This window comes from Dreissena polymorpha, chromosome 12, assembly GCF_020536995.1.
Source record: "Dreissena polymorpha isolate Duluth1 chromosome 12, UMN_Dpol_1.0, whole genome shotgun sequence".
Classification (NCBI taxonomy): Eukaryota; Metazoa; Mollusca; class Bivalvia; order Myida; family Dreissenidae; genus Dreissena; species Dreissena polymorpha.
In genome coordinates, this window is record NC_068366.1 from 16610307 (window position 1) to 16632379 (window position 22073).

General features: G+C 37.0%; 1 long non-coding RNA gene across 1 annotated transcript; it reads right to left on the reverse strand.

Moving 5' to 3' along the window:
- Positions 1-12720: 12720 nt before the first annotated feature.
- On the reverse strand, positions 12721-21381 carry LOC127853678 (uncharacterized). Its single transcript, XR_008036714.1, has 2 exons — positions 21255-21381; positions 12721-14678 (listed from the first exon to the last, which is right to left on the reverse strand). It is a non-coding gene; the product is annotated as an uncharacterized LOC127853678 (long non-coding RNA).
- Positions 21382-22073: the final 692 nt, after the last annotated feature.

The window sequence follows — 22073 nt, forward strand, 5'->3', positions numbered from 1 at the left end:
ATGATCTTTTAAATAAATAATAAATCACCATACTAGAAATACTCATGCCTTTTCCCAGGCTCTTTAGAACCAGTGCACCACTGTGCCTAGTCTTTAATTTATTATATTGTCTCGCCAATTTGTGTTGCTGTAATTCTTCATTATCATAAAAGACATAAAAAATTCAACGGCTTTTAAAAGGGGCTTTTTCACAGATTTTGGCATGTATTGAAGTTTGTCATTAAATGCTTTATATTGATAAATGTAAACATTGGATCTAAAAAGCTCCAGTAAAAAAAGTTACCCTCAACAGGGCTCGAACCACTGACCCCTAGAGTAAAAGTCTACCACTTGTACTACTCGGCCATCCGTGCTCATACAATGAAGGATGTATGTTATACCTTATATAAGCAATCCTTGTAGTTTCACAAAATATAACGACAACAACAGAACTCTCCGAATTGTTTAATCGTTAAGCGTTGCAACGCTTGATACTTTTCAGGTTTTTAAATCGTCAAAAGATTCATATAATGGATATATTATAGCATGGTAAATGTTCAGCATTACTGTTTCCTCATAAATATCATAACTACAACACAAATATGCGAATCTGAAACAGTTTTTTTTTTAATTTGGTCAATTTACCAAAACTTGAAAAGGCCCCTTTAAATAATAACTGTGACAATTTATTAATTTAGATAATAAATGTTGTAAAGACTAATAATGCATGTTGGTATTTTTTGTTTAAAAACATTAATTTATATTGTGAATAATTTGTATATATGACCTATTGTACCACAAGCTGTTTCAGAATATCAATTTGGTTGGAAATATAAAACTATACATATGTACATGTATATTACATTAAGAATGTGTCTAAATTTAATCTTAATTATTTATCAAAATTAACAATAACACATGTATCCCAGTAAACCTGTTTTAAGGAAAGTGTAAGAAAATTGTACTGAAAATAAACACCAGGTTTGAATAAAATCTATGTTTTTCTTAAGACTTAAGATGCACATTTATTTGCCGTGTAACTCAATGCATTTTTCAGCTGATTTTAAAGGCGATATTCGGTCATATTACCCATGGCAAAATCTTTCTTCTTTCCCAATTCCAGCAACAAAATTCGCGAAGGATATCATAGTTTTAATTTAACAATTTTAGAAAACTCGTAGTATTTTCTCATTTTTGATTGAATTGTCGCTTGATTTCCCAATTTCAAGAGTAAAAACAGCAGATAATTTAATTTTCTTATGGTATATTTTTTGGATATTTTTACAAACTAAAGTTGTTTTAAATGGTGTATATACTGGTAATGGGAAGTTGATACTGATATTTACATCATCAAATAAAATATTAAGGATCATTGCTTTATTGATGTATTTACATTGCAATCTTTGATTTCAGGCATATTTGATATTTATAAACTAGTCAATGCAATTTAAATCCATTGCAATAATTGCATTAAAATGAAAGTACCAATTGAATATTATCAATAAATGTTTTGTGGCCATTACATCATCTTCCGGAGCCCCTGCTGGTATTTGAACCCAGACCTCTTTCCAATTGGGTTGACTGGAAAGTATGCTGACCTAGAACTACAGTTCATAGATTTATAATTTTAAGCATTGTGAACAGACACAAACATCTACTATTCTACATGTAGGTTAGTCAATATGTTCAGAACTTGATAATTACCAATAGCATGATCCCGCAATGGTGGCAGATCCAAATTACCAGGTTACCGGTAACCGATAGTGATCAAGTAATTAACTACATGTTTTATTGTACACATGTATCTAACAGCATGATCATATACACTGGTCCTGACAGCAAGGGGTCAAAGATTCGAGTCCCGGATTGGCTGTACAATTTTCCCATCCTGCAAAATTTGGTCCCAATGTGGGACCATGGCACAAGCAATTCTCAACAAAATCTATCCGTGGTTTGAATGGATCAGGTTAACACTGATCCCTGTGACTTGAATTTTCAAACAAATTCCAGATTGGAAAAGGAGAATGTCAGTGCACGAACTTAGTGATTGTCACTAAAGGGGAGATGTTTCGTGGCGCCCTGACTAGCTCAATCAGAAGAGCAAGTGGTCCCAGGTTTAAATCCTGGACTGGCTGCACAATTTTCTCACCCTGTGTCATACAAACATAAATATATACTATAGTCTATTTACAATGCACACTATTATTAATTTATGTGTATAATTTTTACAGTAAAGTATTAAAAGCAATATATTGAACAAGCACAGAAGTAGCATTACTAAAGTTATTAATAGTGCTTGGTAAGTATTAAATACATTAAATAAAGTTGACTAGCAATAGTTCAGCAAAACACATGCAAATTTGTAAATAAGATAATTATCTACATACACTGATACAGTAAGTATTATCAAAAATAATTATTATCTAATTATTTTTTTGCAAACGATTATGCTTTTCCAACATGCAGACTTACGATACATTCTCATAGTCAGCTATTTCATTTGATTACACATTTAACATAAACATACACGCTATGAAACTTTCATGTGTTCGTAGATAAACAAGCTGTTCATCACCATTTCGGCCTTTGTTTACATTTTAGCGGAGTGATGCTATCTGCGCAATTGGGCATGAAAATAGTTATCATAATTGTTATTAAATATGTCGATAAATGAACAATATATGCAGTTTTTAAAGGTAATTACTTTAAAATAGTATGCCTGCGGTCCTAGATATTTCCATGAACGAGCGTACAACTACTTTGATCAGTTTTGCCAAGATTCCTGGCATTGAGCCCGTTGCAGAGATGTATGTTGAGGCACGAACGACAACTCTGCTGGGAGAATGCAAAAAGGCCACTTAAGTGAACCAAAAAGGCCTCATGGTATACCAGAGAGGCCATAGAATATTTTTTATTATCATTGAATAGTTATGCTGAATATAATTATCATATCTTTTAAATAGTCATATTAATTCTTGTTTTTTACTTTTTTATTAGTCTACTTAAACGCCGTTAGTTTTATAATCAAAGTCGGCAAAATTATCGCCAATTATCGCAAATGAATTGTTTGTTAGTCACAATATTTTTTCTTGAGTAATTTATGTTTCAGTGTTTAATTAAAAGCCGTTAATTTTGTTATCAAAGTCGGCATAATTATCGCCAATTATCACGTAGGAATTATCCTTTTAAGAAAATTATGTTTTTCTCTGAACTTTCTGATTGCATCTAAAAGTTTAACAAATGGGTAATGAAGATGTTGTAAACTTACGTGGCCACCAAATATATATAAGATCCAGAATTATTGAGAAATTTATTTTCGGCGTTTGGAATATAGTGTTTTTAAATCCTGTAAATTATACGTATTTCTTCACTGGTGCAACCGATGGCAACATCGCAAATGTGGCACAGGTAAGTAAATTAGTTCTATAAGAAGACGAAGAACGTGTTATTCAAATCTGATATAACACATATCTACAATGCGGTAGGTCAAAATGACCCATGAGCATTGTTATAATCGTATAACATAGTCAATGTCGTTAACAAAGTAACATACACAATATATAGTGTTTAATACAACGTTATTCTTAATAACTATGTAAAATAATAAAATAATTAAAATATACGCATATGGATAAGTGACTGCTGAAAGACAAATATTTAATATATTTAACATATATATTTAAGTGCATAATATATTATATGCGGATGTGTTTGTAGCTTGTTTACTACATTATTATGTTGAGGCTAGTCCTCTTCAACTCTTTTTTGCTATGTTTAAAATAAAAAAAAGTGGAAAGAATGCAAAAGCCGGTAGCGGTGTCGGTTTTTGCCGATTGGTTCCACATCTGAGACAAGAATCGGAAATGGTGAGGATGCTTGTTGAAGGCAGCGACCTCCACCGGATCACCACAACGGGATCTGTTAAAGTCCAGAAGTCCCTGGTGTCCATCTGAGACAATTATGAGTCGAAAGAATGCACCACCTCCGAGTTCCTGGCCAAGGTCGGTCAAGTGTACGGCGTTGTGCTGGTGTAATGTGCATGTATATTTTATTATGTAGTTTAAATTATGTTGTATTTTGTCACGTTGACTGTATATTGTTTGTAATGTTCTTGTTAATGTATATTTTGTAATAAAGAAAATAAAAACGTTCATAAATGTTGTATGTCGTACTCCATTTTGATTTAATAGCAAATAGAATTCACGTGTTTAACAATATTATTATGTAATTGAAATAAATTGAAATTATGTATTTTTCGTAATAAATTATGTATATTTTGTAATAAAGATGTTTAACAATATTATTATGTAATTGAAATTAATTGAAATTATGTATATTTTGTAATAAAGAAAATGAAAAACTTCATATACATGTTTATGTCTTACTTCATTTACTGTATATTGTCTGTAAATGTGTGCTTATAAATGTATATTTTGTTATATAAATTGTGTGACTGTGCTTGTTCATTGACCGTATATATCGTAAATGTTTATTTAAAAATAAACAACAAATAAAGAAAATAGAAAAAACTTCATACCTGTTTTATGTCGTATTTCAATTTGATTTATCTGTATTTCTTTGTAAACACAAATTTGAAACCTTAGATAAGATAAGATTTATTTTGAGTCTGCAAGAGAGAATAAAACAACAAACATAAGCTCAGGCAGCTTGTACAACCGACTATAAAACATGATGAATAAGGATAACAAGTGTATAAAAGCTGAAAGACTGAAAACAATATGTAATTAAATAAGGCAAATATACATGAAATATATAGAATGATAAATAACATCAGATATGGTAATTTAAGATATTTAGATATGTCTGCTTAAAAGTAAGAAAATTTAAGAAAAAATAATAAAATATCCACTAAACTTGTAAATAAACAAGAGGTTTAAACAAATATTTCAAGGACAGAAAATATATAATACAGCGTTGGTACTAGACATTTAACCATTTATAAGCATATATACGTAAACAGCACATTTAGTCAACAGACAGACCATGCACAGTATCTGCGATTTCTAAAACACATACATGTAAAGCACGTAAAATAAGGCAGAAGCTAGCACATTTAGTTTACAGAGCATACAACGCAGCATCTTTAGTCACCAATAAACAAAACACAGTATCTTGGGTTTCTAAAACACATATAAAATAATACAGAGACACAGCAAACATAAATAAAAAAGAAAATCCACTTAAGCCCAAGTCTTACTGTTGCCGGTAGAGCCCCGGTCCATCCCGGTTTGCCAACGCCGGTCCACCGGCGAGGACCGGGATGATTCGTAGAATTTTTTTAACGCAGTCACACTATTTCCCGGTGCCGCCCCGGTTGAAGCCGGTCAACAGCCCGGCAGAGTCCCGGTCAACCCGGACTGGCTACGGTGTATCCCGGTGAAGCCCCGGCATAGCCCCGGTTGTCGCCGGTAGTGCCCCGGTTTAGCCCCGGTGAAAGCCGGCAGCGTCCCGGCAGAGCCCCGGTATACCGTAACAACGCCGGAACTCACCGTGTCTATACCGGTATCAGACCCCGGCAGAGCTACGGCAACGCCCCGGTTTCACCCCGGTCGTCGCCGGTAATGCCCCGGCAGAGCCCCGGTGAATGCCGGTGGCGTTCCGGCAGAGAGCCGGTTTTCTTATATACCGTAGCTATACCGGGACTCTAACAGCATTCGCCGGGGCGTTGCCGTAGCTCTGCCGGGGTCTGTATGGACCCCGGTGGAGCTACGGTGCCGTCCCGGTTGTTCCCGGTGCCGTTCCGGTTGTTCCCGGTGCCGCGCCGGTCGTTGCCGGTCCTTCCCGGTGACTCCCGGTTCATCCCGGAGGTATTAAACATTTTAATACTTTCCACGTGGAGCCCCGGTTTTCCCCGGTTCATCCCGGTCGTCCCCGATGGAGCCCCGGTTCATCCCGGTAGAGTCCCGGTTCATCCCGGTAGATCCCGGATAACGCACAGGGGCTCCGCCGGCATCATAGTGATACTGGGCCTTTACCCTGATAAAGAACGGTGTACAGATAGTGTACGTTGTCTCACGTAGAACTTTTCGCGCTCGATTTGCGCGCTCGATCTGCGCAGTGAAATATCATATCCGGTAACTTCGTATATTTCCGAGAATGATCATGAATATATGTTGTTGTTTTCTTAATTTTCTTTTTCTTGAATGTCTCTTAACGCAAAATAAAATAACAATATCTTAAAATATGTTTATACATACCAAATGTAATGTCTTAAAAAAACAAATTACAACAAACGTTACAGAAAACACCAAATGTAGAAGGCGGTCCGCTTTTATCGAATAAACAAAGAAGAAACTTAAGTATGTAAATCACGTTAGCCAAACATGAAAAACAAAACAAATTATCAAATCCCTAAACTTTTTGATACTGTTAATTTATTTTCTACACTGAAATGAACATTCTACTTCCCTGCTAAGCAACGATTGCTCCACAGTCGATGTATTGCTGAAATTCCCCGACAAAACTTCTTGATTTTCCGACATTTTTCCAACACAATATCAAACTTTACAAAAATATATTGAACCACAACTTGCGTTGTCTCCTGTAAGCGGACCTCGAATGACGCTATACCCGCCAAAATTCACGAAAATCCAATGCATTAGTAAACACGCATGTTTATTGAACTGTGACGAAAAGAATAGCAATTACTGTCTCCGTAGACAGTCGTATCTTTTTGGCCTAGACCGTCAAGTGAGGAACTTATTCTCGCATGAATATGCAAACAACAATAAAAACTATGTCGTAGCCAATGCTTAGCAATTTTGCTTCAATAATATTTGTTTACACGTTTTATGAAACTGTCATGTTATATAGTGATGTTCTGTATTTACAAGGCGGGTTATTGAGATCTGCGAAGAACTTCTTTGATTGCGCATGTATTACCGCCAAGTGGTAAATCGGACTTTTGGGAATTCATTCATTCGTGGGTTTTGGCAGCTATCCAATTCTGACTTTCTCAGAAATTTGTATCATTGCTATGGCCTAAGGGCTACGCCCCAGGTGAAAAACAGAAGCTTGCAGAATTTAGTATACACAACATACAACAATATTGCTTTAAGGCCTTTATGGTTCATTTTTGGCCTTTTTGTACGCTTTATGGCCTTTTTGGTAAGGCCTGTTTGGTATTCGGCCTTTTTGGTTTTCGGCCTTTCTGGACCTAAACCTGTACAGGGTGTATTCATTCCTAGCAGGTTGTCGTTCGTGCCTCAACATACATGCAAGTAATGAACCGCAGTGTAAGAGTGGGTGTATAGGAGGTTTTGGGGATTCCGATATTGACGGCACGTTTGCGCATGCTCAAATTTTGGCCGTCAAAACTGCGGCCATTCTGCTATTGTTTGCATGTGATGAACCGCATCGGTATAAGGTTACAATCATATTCGCGACCCTTTTGAAGAACAAAAAATACTCAGAACTTGAAATTCTTTCAGATTAAATTGAATCCAATGAACGAACACAAATAAGGACGAAAACAAACAACAAATTAATTGAATTTATGTAATCAACATATAGAAACTGATTTGAACCTATTTGTCTGTAAAAACTTACCTTGTTGCAGATTAACTAAATCCTCTTGATAAATGTAAATGCTTTTATTTAATTGTTCACACCAGTTTTGACACTCTTTGTTTTAGCAGTTATATCCCAGTGTTTAATTGCCCCTTTGTTTATCACAAACCGATTATCTCGATATGATCGGATACTGTCCAGACATTTACTAAGAAAACAGTGTGTAATAAACCCAGGGACCTATACTTGTATGACTCTGTATGGGGTCTCTGCATAAACCACATGTGTCTGGTCATAAAACACAATTTATGGTACCTTAACCTCCATGTCATCTCTAAGCATATTAAGTCTAAAACTTAACAGTTGCTTTAATAAAATATTTGAACATATTTAAAAAATAGACATTTTTCCTAAATAGATTAACAACTAGGAACTTTTAAGTATATATATTAGCCAGTTTAAACATAACAATCAAGTGTTTAATAACTATACATTTAAAATATTTTACAAATTTACTGCTACACAATTAACGTACTTAACGGGTACCTGCAAATGTAAACTCTGCTATAATGTGTAAAGATCGTGTGTTACTGCAGTATTCGAAACATCATCATGAAAACAAGCCATCGCGTTTGGTCATTATATACGGATATAAAATACTTGCGTAAAATAAATTAAATGTGTAGATTTTTGGTATCATAAAATTCTAGATTTGTATCGCTCATTATCACTAGAGAAGAGTTTTCAATATACACGTACATGCAAAGACAGTTCAATTTGCAAAATATGCAGGTGTAATTTTCAATTGGAATACTTAAATTATTAATATTTTCATTCAATATAAACGAAACGAAAATTCATTTAATGTAAAAGAAAATTAAAACTACATTTCAAGATTGAAAAATCAAATCTATTGAGCTATTTAAGGGCTTTGTTTTATAACTGATTCAATACACCCCTTACGCTAAATTTCAATCTCTAATGAAAAATTACACTATCGCATCCACACCACTTATAATAATATGCAAATTATTATATGTTTTATAATTTTTGAATTATCATTTATTAAAGTCTTACTTAAAAAAGAATACGGGTATTTATAGTTTTGTTTTGTGAACTTGTAAGTATTAAGTCTTTCGACGACCTTTACTCTGATACAATGTAATAGGCCGCGATCGAGAAGTTGACGGCCAATCTATTTTTAGTAACGGAAAACCCCTCTTGTGACGTCACACAAAAACCTCCTATAAGGGCGAGCAAAGTCCTAATGGTAGGATCCAATCAAATGATAAAGAAAAGTAACGTAGGTTTTGATTCGTTTGCGGGTATTTCGCGGGAACCGTAAATTTATTTAAAGGTTATTTAAGGTTACATTACAATAAAATATTTTGTATTCCTCCGTGGTCCCTAAATGTTTGTGTGTTTCTTCTGGTTTAAAAGAAATGTTTTGATCGCACCCTTGCTTTTTGTATTTATTTACGGCATCCTATGTGCGTCTGTATCATATTGGTGTATTTGAATAGGGGCAACGTTGAAAGATGAACGTTTGGGCGGACGTTTATTACATAAAGTAAGGTATCTTTTGCATGTGGAAGAATGTTACTTTCTTAGAAGTTGTGAGACTGTATTTTTTTTACTGTAATTATTTGAAGAAGACATATATACTATATATATAATATATATATTGTTAAAATGATACAAGACTTGCAACATTTGATACATAGGAAAGGCTTTGAAAGTGGCATTTTTATAATGGGACCATACGGAATCGGATTTAGTGTTATCCAACACACAGGTGGTTAGCGTGGAAAGGAAATTCATTTCTGCGTTGAATAAGACCGAGATCGTGAAAATCGCTGCACAATTGATGAAGATATGGCTGTTCAAAGCGATGCACCCCGTTTTGGGCTGATTTTGAGTTGCATACCTTGTTATATATATATATTTTATAGTGAAATATTTTATTTCAGAAAAGCTAATTTTTCGTTATAATATGATTATTTATCATTCAAAATGATGTTTTCACTAATTTATATCATAGCCACATGCTAACCACCTGTGATACGACTGTTCATGCATCCTGGCAAAAATCTCGCTGTATATAACATGCCAGTAAATAGATGTTTGACCTTGGATACAACGTAAAACTTCACAGCTTTGAGACTTATTTAAGACCTCCAAATATCAAAATTGTACCCATGTAAATGATTTTGAAATTTGCATACTGACGGCATGAGAAGGGTTGTTTGAAGTGAAATAATTTAAAAACTATTGATACTCTAACGATGGTCAGTGAACCCTCGAATTACTCTTAAAGTTTAATCTCATTAATTCCATGTATAGATACAAACGGTAATGAACTGAAAAGGTAAAAAAGCGCTAGAAATTTTGAAATGGGCGTTTTCTTAAGATTAGTTATATTTATAACAATTTATGTCGCATTCATTCATTCTAATACACACACACTCGAGGACATCTCAACAATGCGATACAAATCTATATTCTTGACAGAGTTTTGATTTGTGCCTGACGCATTCAAGTGAATATGTCAATTAAAAAACGAACTGGCATTAATCAGAATAGTTATAAGCACAACAATATTTTATTTCATAAATGACATGATCTGGCCTGAACAGAACACATTGGCGAGCTGTTAAAGATATGTTTAGGGTTAGTAAACCTAACCCTAAACATTCACTGTATGACTTGTGAGTGTAGAACTGGTGTAAGTTTTCTTATACAAGCATGGGGTAGTCGGGTATACCCGCTATATGTTTTGTTAGTATACATGTATAACTTTTGTACAACGGTATGGCCAACAAGAGCATCGGGCAGTCGGGTAAAACCGCTATATGACTTTCTTGTATAGAACTGGTGTGATACGCCATGACTTACCCGATGGGGTAGTTGGTTATATCCGCAATAGGGGTTTCTTGTATAGAGCTGGTATGATACGTTTACAAATACGAGCATGGGTAAGTAGGGATTGCGTTGGTATCAAATTTCTAGATGATCATACCCGTATAGTGACTATATGCTGAGCGTTGACAGTAACACGGGGTTGCGGGGGTATCAACTACTATATGATCATGCCCGTATAGCGACTATATGCTGAGCGTTGACAGTAACACGACATTGCGGGGTATCATACTACTAGATGATCATGCCCGTATAGTGACTATATGCTGAGCGTTGACAGAAACACGGGATTGCGGGGGTATCAAACTACTAGATATCATGCCCGTATAGCGACTATATGCTGAGCGTTGATAGAAACACGGGGTTGCGGGAGTATCAAACTACTAGATGATCATGCCCGTATAGCGACTATATGCTGAGCGTTGATAGTAACACGGGGTTGCGGGAGTATCAAAATACTAGATATCATGCCCGTATAGTGACTATATGCTGAGCGTTGATAGTAACACGGGGTTGCGGGAGTATCAAACTACTAGATGATCATGCCCGTATAGCGACTATATGCTGAGCGTTGAAAGTAACACGGGGTTGCGGGAGTATCAAACTACTTGCTGATCATGCCCGTATAGCGACTATATGCTGAGCATTGATAGAAACACGGGGTTGCGGGAGTATCAAACTACTAGATGATCATGCCCGTATAGCGACTATATGCTGAGCGTTGATAGTAACACGGGGTTGCGGGAGTATCAAAATACTAGATATCATGCCCGTATAGTGACTATATGCTGAGCGTTGATAGTAACACGGGGTTGCGGGAGTATCAAACTACTTGCTGATCATGCCCGTATAGCGACTATATGCTGAGCGTTGATAGTAACACGGGGTTGCGGGAGTATCAAACTACTTGCTGATTATACCCGTATAGTGACTATATGCTGAGCGTTGATAGTAACACGGGGTTGCGGGAGTATCAAACTACTTGCTGATCATACCCGTATAGTGACTATATGCTGAGCGTTGATAGTAACACGGGGTTGCGGGAGTATCAAACTACTAGATGATCATGCCCGTATAGCGACTATATGCTGAGCGTTGATAGTAACACGAGGTTGCGGGAGTATCAAACTACTAGATGATCATGCCCGTATAGCGACTATATGCTGAGCGTTGAAAGTAACACGGGGTTGCGGGAGTATCAAACTACTAGATGATCATGCCCGTATAGTGACTATATGCTGAGTATTGATAATAACATGAGGCTGCGGAGTATCAAACTACTAGATGATCATGCCCGTATAGTGACTATAGGCTGAGCGTTGATAGTAACACGGGGCTGCGGGTATCGAACTACAAGATGATCATGCCCGTATAGCGACTATATGCTGAGCGTTTACAGTAACACGGGGTCGCGAGGGTATACAACTACTTGGTGATCATGTCTGTTTAGTGAATACATGATTAGTGTTGACAATAGTATTGGACCACGATGGTATCCAAGTTCTAGATGATTATGTCCTTATAGTGACTATATGACTTGCGTTCGCAGAACAGGGCACTTTATGATTATCCATGTGTTGTTTCACTTTAAATTATGCTGCTAAAATATTGAAGTTTTTGGCACAGGATGAACATGTTCAATTTTACGCACACGTTCTTTGTATCACACAATATTAAGTTGTCATTTGATGGACAGTGATTTCGTTATTATCAAAAACGAAATACAAACATTATGTGATGGTTTCTTGGACTAAATAAATTCTAATACATGCTCGTGACGGCAGATTTGGATCGGGTTGAATCTCAGATACAAGTATATTTTTCGTCTAAGTAAGACCCCAAAACAGATATGGCAGATTGCTATTTCAAGTTGAATTTTATATACACTGCACAATGAAATATATACTTATTTTTCGCATGTTTTCTTGTGAGTATTAAAAGATGTCATGATTATGTCACGCTTTATAGTACATTAATATGCACGTCAAATACACTGCAGTAGGTACTGTACCATTCGTTCATTAGTAATATTGTGATAACTTTATTACTGTTGTAAAAACACTGTCATTATAACCACGCGTTTAAAAAGAGTTCGTTGTATATACAAACGTGTGAAGGCGACCAACTTATTCTTTAAATGAATAGATAAGTTGTACATACGGTGGTTTACAACTTTAACTGTTATAAGTTATTAACCTGGGGCGAAAATTCTACAGATCGTATTCAATAAAGCAAGTATAAATGGTAATTGCAATTGGTTGTCGAGAAAGAAACACATATATAATAGCAGTGTTCATTTAAATATTTATTAAACACAATCATAACCAACATTTTAAAATTCATCAATAAAAATACAGTTAAATGATCAACTATCGACACAACACGACACAACAATATTTTGATGGCATACATTGGTACATCATGTCGTCACAAAAATATGAAAAAATCACATAACTGAACATATTTAACAACATGTCAATAACGTAGGCTTAACATACCATGTGAGCATCAATTTTGTAAAATTCACAGCAAGGACATTATTTAAAAAGTATTTAGCAAACGTTTGAATGTATATACCTACAATAAAAACAGATGCAGAATTGAGAGACTGGTCCTTTGTTAACATATTTTCATTATACATAATACACATATTGTGTACCACAGAACTACTGTATTTTGTTAAGTCTGCATTATCAGTGTATATTACACACTGCACTTCAGCACAAGTATTTTAGATCTCATATGCTAAAGTATATAGATAGAAGACATTCATGCTTACATAAACAACTTTATATAGTATGTCTGTGCAATTCAGTACATTTTTTAGAAATATAAAACTGTTTGTATTATAGATGAATTTATGTTTTACAACTGCATATTTTTATATACAAACAGTATGTGCATGAGCTACTCTGTATATAACATGCATGTATGCAATATAATATGTTGAACAATAATGCACACAGAAAAGAACTAAACAAAAATAAATACGTTTATTGCATATGTACACTTAACGTTAATTGCATATGTACACTTGAAGTTAATTGCATATGTACACTTGACGTTAATTGCATATGTACACTTGACGTTACTTGCATATGTACACTTTACGTTAATTGCATATGTACACTTGACATTAATTGCATATGTACACTTGACGTTAATTGCATATGTACACTTGACATTCATTGCATATGTACACTTGACGTTCATTGCATATGTAATCTTGACGTTCATTGCACACAATTGAACACTTGACATGTGTGTTAAATGACTATCATTTCTTTCTATGGCCTAAAAAACATGGAAAAAATAAAAACAACAACAGTTGTTCAACTGCAAATGATAGCACAAACTGTAGATGCAATTCTTACAAGCAAAACAACATTCCAAAGGTTTTAACTGTACCTACTAATGTAGTTCTAAGAAGATGTGTTTGTGAAACACTATGTCCCCCATATATGACCTTTGACCTTGAAGGATGACCTTGACCTTTCACCACTCAAAATGTGCAGCTCCATGAGATACACATGCATGCCAAATATCAAGTTGCTATCTTCAATATTGAAAAAGTTATGGCCAATGTTAAAGTTTGACACAAACAAACCAACAGACAGGGCAAAAACAATATGTCCCCCAGTATAGACTGGGGGACATAAAAGGTGTGGGTATTGCATTCTAAATTTAAGTAGAATTTCTAACCGCTTTTTTGCATCTTTCCATAAAATTTGTCAATTTTCTATTATTCCACTGATAAATGAAAAACTGCAAAAAAATATGGGCTGTCCGTTGTAGTGGCAGCCATTGTGTGAATACGATTTTTGTCACCGTGACCTTGACCTTTGACCTTGTGACCTCAAAATCAATAGGGGTCATCTGCAAGTCATGATCAATCTAACCATGAAGTTTCATGATCCTAGGCGTATGCGTTCTTGAGTTATCATCCGAAAACCATTTTACTATTTCGGGTCACCGTGACCTTGACCTTTGACCTAGTGACATCAAAATCAATAGGGGTCATCTGCGAGTCATGATCAATCTACCCATGAAGTTTCATGATCCTAGGCGTATGCGTTTTTGAGTTATCATCCGGAAACCATTTTACTTTTTCGGGTCACCGTGACCTTGACCTTTGACCTAGTGACCTCAAAATCAATAGGGGTCATCTGCAAGCCATGATCAATCTACCCATGAAGTTTCATGATCCTAGGCGTATGCGTTCTTGAGTTATCATTCAAAAACCATTTTACCTTTTCTGGTCACCGTGACCTTGACCTTTGACCTAGTGACCTCAAATTCAATAGGGGTCATCTGCGAGTCATGATCAATGTACCTATGAAGTTTCATGATCCTAGGCCCAAGCGTTCTTGAGTTATCGTCTGACAACCACCTGGTGGACGGACCGACCGACAGACCGACCGACCGACCCTTCGAAGGGGGGCATAATGATTAAATTTACTCATAGACATAGCCCTGGCAGAGTACTTCATTCTTTGCAAAAAGGAATTAGTCTGCTCACACACTTCTGCGTTAATTTTGCTCAATAGTTTGAGTCTTGAGGACTTAAAGGTCTGGGGACATATGTGAGTGAAACCATGAAACACATCGTGAAAAAAACGTGTGTTCTTCCAAAACCCTGGTTCTCAATTCAAACAATACTCCTAAAGTTGACAACTAAAATCATAGAATAACTCATCTGGAGCTGAGTCCATAAAAGCATAAGCTTATGAGGCTGGATCTTTGCGGCCCTCTTGTCCTGGTATCATATGGTAGCCATAACAATGGCCATAATGTTGGGGATCAAACCACAAAAAGAGGTATGTGCTTCCTTTTCTTCCAACCTCTGGAAACTTTTTTGAACATTGATCAGCTGTATTTTGAGGAGTATCGTCATAATTCGAGCCCCCATTCCCCATACTATAGATAGGTATATTTCTTAACTGCATTCCATGCGGTGTGAAATAGTAAGCCCGTCCAAATTTTGCTGGGTTGTAAGAGTATGGCTGTGGACTGACTGAATCAGGTTCTTTACAATTTTCAAAAATTTGGGAAATTCTGAAACATAAGTGGTTAAAAAAGGACACTGCAATATTCAAATGCTCTGATTCATGCACTTCAATGAGAATATCTCTTATTTCTGACGAGAAAGTTCCAACCAAATTTATTTCAGAAGATGTGCAATTTCCACACTGTAGAGAAACCAAAATGCTCGAAAATACCTCTAAATACCTGAATGGAACAAGATTTGATAGTGAGTGACTGGAAGACAGGATTTTAAGAAGCAATGCTAACTTTCGACTTAACTGAAAACCAAGCTTTTTTGAAACACATAGAGACAACAATGGTCGAAATTGAGCATCAACATTTTCCAGCAGGATTGTATTTCTTTGTTCTTACACTTCACATGTGATCACATTAGATTTTTCAATTGTCCCTAAATATTTTTTAGCAATGTACATAAGATGATCCCTACAATTTGCTTTTATTTTGGAGTCTTTTGATGCTTGTGTAAAATTAATGAAAGAACGATCATTTCTTCTATTACATGGATCAACAATATTTTCTGAAATCGGTTTTTCAATCGCTGTTACTGAAGAGTAAGAATGATTTATTCCAATCTTAGTTCCATCCGCAGCCAACATTTTAGGATTGAATTTACAAAAAGTACATGGTTGCCGAAAATCAGTTTCAAATTAACAGATCCAGGAAAACCACCATGCTATAAAAAAATTCAGAGACATGAAAGGTGCAGATTTAGCATTTGCTCGCTTGTACTGTAAAGTTTTTAGAGAACAAAAAGCTGTAAATGTTGTTTTGCTTGTAAGAATTGTATCTACAAATTTATAGCCTATAGCATCAGAGGCTCCAGTCTCACGGGTAAGGAAATGTATTCCATATCTCTCTGGCCCAACATCACAGGTCCTCATGTTCGCTTGGCATTTCACAACATCGATCTAAAATAAATAATGAACCATCATAATACAAATAGCAAGAAACCGTCGGAGACGGGTGATGCTCCCCAAAGTTTTTTTTTGTCACAATATTGCACTATATATTCAGATAAAAGGAAACGTCTTGAGGGCACAGTAGTTGGGGGGACAAGAATTTTTTTATAGAAAATTTCAAAGGGCCATAACTCTGTGAAAAATCATCCGACCAGAACCCGCTGATAATATGCACATCTCCTCTTGGTAGTAAAGCTTCCCATTAATTTTCATTGAATTCCGGTCATTAGTTGCTGAGAAATAGCCCGGACAAGAATTGCACATTATGTACAGTTAATGGAAAATTTCAAAGGGCCATAACTCTGTGAAAAATCATCCGACCAGAACCCGCTGATAATATGCACATCTCCTCTTGGTAGTGAAGCTTCCCATAAAGTTTCATAGAATTCTGGTCATTAGTTGCTGAGAAAAAGCCCGGAAAAGAATTGCACTATATGTACAGTTAATGGAAAATTTCAAAGGGCCATAACTCTGTGAAAAATCTTCCGACCAGAACCCGCTGATAATATGCTCATCTCCTCTTGGTAGTGAAGCTTCCCATAAAGTTTCATAGATTTCTGGTCATTAGTTGCTGAGAAATAGCCCGGACAAGAATTGCACTATATGTACAGTTAATTGAAAATTTCAAAGGGCCATAACTCTGTGAAAAACCATCCGACCAGAACCTGCTGATAATATGCACATCTCCTCTTGGTAGTGAAGCTTCCCATAAAGTTTCATTGAATTCCAGTCATTAGTTGCTGAGAAATAGCCCGGACAAGAATTGCACTATATGTACAGTTAATGGAAAATTTCAAAGGCCCATACCTCTGTGAACAAGATGTGTTTGTGAAACACAATGTCCCCCTATATGATGTTTGACCTTGAAGGATGACCTTGACCTTGTGAAGGATGACCTTGACCTTTCACCACTCAAAGTGTGCAGCTCCATGAGACACACATGCATGCCAAATATCAAGTTGCTATCTTCAATATTGCAAATGTATTCATAAAATAAGCGATTTGGGCCACATATATTTGACCTCTGACCTTGAAGGATGACCTTGACCTTGACCTTTCACCACTCAAAATGTGCAGCTCCATGAGATGCACATGCATGCCAAATATCAAATTGCTATCTTCAATATTGCAAGAGTATTTACAAAGTAAGCAATTTGGGCCACATATATTTGACCTCTGACCTTGAAAGATGACCTTGACCTTGACCTTTCACCACTCAAAATGTGCAGCTTCATGAGATACACATGCATGCCAAATATGAAGTTGCTATCTTCAATATAGCAAAAGTGATTGCAAAATGTTAAAGTTGGCGCAAACAGACCAACAGACCAACGGACCAACAGACAGACAGGGCAAAAACAATATGTCCTCCACTATTATAGTGGGGGACATAAAAATCATCCGACCAGAACCCGCTGATAATATGCACATCTCCTCTTGGTAGTGAAGCTTCCCATAAAGTTTCATTGAATTCCGGTCATTGGTTGCTGAGAAATAGCCCGGACAAGAATTGCACTATATGTACAGTTAATGGAAAATTTCAAAGGGCCATAACTCTGTGAAAAATCATCCGACTAGAACCCCCTGATAATATGCACATCTCCTCTTGGTAGTGAAGCTTCCCATAAAGTTTCATTGAAATCTGATCATTAGTTGCTGAGAAATAGCCCGGACAAAAATTGTGCACGGACGGACGGACGGACACACGGATGGACGGACAGACGAAGCGGCGACTATATGCGGCGAGCATAATAAATTAATAACACAGCACCAACACACCATCAATTTAAACAAGATATCATTACAACAAATGTTCTGACTAAGTTTCATGAAGATTGGACAACAAATGTGACATCTAGAGTGTTAACAAGGTTTAACTAAAGCCATATAAGGAAAAATGCCCAGCCCCCTGGCGGCCATGTTTTTCAACAAACCAGAACCATTTTCGAACACATCCAAGATATTATTCGGACACATGTTCTGAACAAGTTTCATGAAGATTGGACAATATATGTGGCCTCTAAGTGTTAACAAGGTTCATGTTGACGCCGCACGACGGACAAAAAGCGATCACAAACGCTAACCATGAGCGCGTTGTGCTCAGTTGAGCTAAAAACATACATACATATATACATACACACATTCATACTACTACAAACATACTCATTCATTCATACAGGCACGCACGCACACACCCATTCATTCATACAAAGTTAACAAACAAACACGCAAGCAAGCAAACATACAAACATCCACAATCATCAATCCATAGCCACAATTTTATACCACAAGTGCACACGCTTTTATGTGTTTAATAAATTGTTTGTTTGACTTAACAGTTTATATTGAGGCCCAGTATACTTACATTATATTTAGCAGGTCCATGCAGCAATTAAAATAAAGTCTCATATTCGTGAACTCTGTTAATGTGACCATAACCAGCCTGAAATTGATGAACATTTTGATTACTCAGTATTGTACATTTGAACGAAGTAACAGAAACCAATCATTTAAACAAATAGGCGTTTTGAAATAATTGTAGTGTAACTCGGAACCACGACACAATAACTCAAAACAACGACACAATAATACAATTTAGAACACAGTCTTTTATAAATGTGATTCCAATTTCATTCTGTTTATATTAATAACAAGGGCTGTTTGTAAAACATGCATGCCCCCCATATGGGCTGTCAGTTGTAGTGGCAGCCATTGTGTGAATACGTTTTTTGTCACTGTGACCTTGACCTTTGACCTAATGTAAGTTATAATCCGGAAACCATTGTACTATTTCGAGTCACTGTGACCTTGACCTTTGACCTAGTTACCTGAAAATCAATAGGGGTCATCTGCCAGTCATGATCAAAGGGGGGAGTGAGAGGGGGGGGGTGGGGGGGGGGGTAGGGGGGGTGGGGGTGAGAGGGGGATATAATGTGGGGTGTGGTAATTTATAAGTTGTTTAAAAAATATTTTTTTTTTTGGGGGGTGGGGGGTAGGGGGGGTGGGGGTAAGAGGGGGGTATAATGAGGGGTGTGGTAATTTATTAGATGTTTAAAAAATTATAATGTTTTTTTTTGGGGGGGTGGGGTATAAGGGGGTGGGGGTGAGAGGGGGGTATAATGTGGGGGTGTGGTAATTTATTAGATGTTTAAAATAAACAATTTTTTTGTTGGGGGGGTGGGGGGGGTAGGGGGGAGTGAGAGGGGGTATAATGTGGTGTGTGGTAATTAATTAGATGTTTAAAAAAAAACATTTTTTTGGGGGGGTGGGGGGGGTAGGGGGGGGGGTAGGGGGGAGTGAGAGGGGGGTATAATGTGGTGTGTAGTAATTTATTAGATGTTTAAAAAAAAAATGGGGGGGGTGGGGGTGGGGGGGAAGGGGGGTGGGGGTGGGGGGTGGAAGGAGGGTGGGGGGTGAGAGGGGGGGTATAATGTGGGGGGGGTAATTTATAAGATGTTTAAAAAAAAATTGGGAGGGTGGGGGGGGGGGTAGGGGGGGTGGAGGGGTTGAGAGGGGGGTATAATGTGGGGTGTGGTAATTTATTAGATGTTCAAAAAAAAATTTGGGGGGTGAGGGGGTAGGGGGGTGAGAGGGGGGTATAATGTGGTGTGTGGTAATTTATTAGATGTTTATTATTATTTTTTTTTTTTTAGGGGGGTGGGGGGGTAGGGGGGTAGGGGGGGTGGGGGGTGAGAGGGGGGTATAATGTGGGGCTTTGTAATTTATAAGATGTTTTAAAAAAAATGGGCGGGGGGTGGGGGTAGGGAGGTGGGGGGTGAGGGGGGGGTATAATGTGGGGTGTGGTAATTGATTAGATGTTTTAAAAAAAATTGGGAGGGGGTAGGGGGGGCGGGGGGTGAGAGGGGGGTTAAATGTGGGGTGGGGTAATTTATTAGATGATGTTTAACAAAAAAAATTGGGGGGGGAGGTTGGGGGGGGGGAGGGATTCTGGTAGGGGTGTGGGGTATTGTTTGGGTGGAATCCATTGTGGTATTCAGGTAAGTGTTGTTTTGTCAAAGTAATAATAAAATGTGATCATAAAAAATAACAAATGATCTCACACTGACATGAACATATATCCTCTATTTAATAAACATGAAATTTAAACTTATTGCATTTGTTTCCTCTGTATATAAGAAAGATATAATAGTGTTTTACCTCCCCTGTCCTGCTTATATTTATATTAATCAACAAAATTAAACATTAACACAATATTTAATATACAAAATATACAAAAAATCTCATATTCTGATAATATTTTTACTGCTCCACTTTATTTTACTCAAAGGATGATGTTTCATTGGACTGATAATTATAGATTTAGGATTACAGACCAGTTGCTTCAGTTATATTGTTCAGAGTTCACCCTGCTGGCCGCGTATGCGTTCTTGAGTTATCATCCCAAAACCATTTTACTATTTCGGGTCACCGTGACCTTGACCTTTGACCTAGTGACCTTTAAATCAATAGGGGTCATCTGCGAGTCATGATCAATGTACCTATGAAGTTTCATGATCCTAGGCCCAAGCATTCTTGAGTTATCATCCGGAAACCACCTGTTGGACGGACCGACAGACCAACCAACCGACCGACCGACATGAGCAAAGCAATATACCCCCTCTTCTTTGAAGGGGGGCATACAAATCTCATATTCTGATAATACTTTTACTGATCCATTTTATTTTAATCAAATGATGATGTTTCATTGGACTGATAATTATAGATTTAGGATTACAGACCAGTTGCTTCAGTTATATTGTTCAAAGTTCGCCCTGTTGGCCGCGTATGCGTTCTTAAGTTATCATCCAAAAACCATTTTACTATTTCGGGTCACCGTGACCTTGACCTTTGACCTAGTGACCTCAAAATCAATAGGGGTCATCTTCGAGTCATGATCAATGTACCTATGAAGTTTCATGATCCTAGGCGTAAGCGTTCTTGAGTTATCATTGGTAAACCATTTTTCTAAGTTGAGTCACCATGACATTGACCTTTGACCTAGTGACCTGAAAATCAATAGGGGTCATCTGCGAGTCATGATCAATGTACCTATGAAGTTTCATGATCCTAGGCATAAGCGTTCTTGAGTTATCATCCGGAAACCATTTTACTATTTCGGGTCACCGTGACCTTGACCTTTGACCTAGTGACCTCAAAATCAATAGGGGTCATCAGCAAGTCATGATCAATGTACCTATGAAGTTTCATGATCCTAGGCATAAGCGTTCTTGAGTTATCATACGGAAACCATTTTACTATTTCGGGTCACCGTGACCTTGACCTTTGACCTAGTGACCTCAAAATCAATAGGGGTCATCTGCGAGTCATGATCAATATACCTATTTAGTTTAATGATCCTAGGCATAAGCGTTGTTGAGTTATCATCCGGAAACCATTTTACTATTACGGGTCACCGTGACCTTGACCTTTGACCTAGTGACCTCAAAATCAATAGGGGTCATCTGCGAGTGTTGATCAATGTACCTATAAAGTTTCATGATCCTAGGCATAAGCGTTGTTGAGTTATCATCCGGAAACCATTTTACTATTTCAAGTTACGGTGACCTTTACCTTTGACCTAGTGACCTCAAAATCAATAGGGGTCATCTGCGAGTCATGATCAATGTACCTATGAAGTTT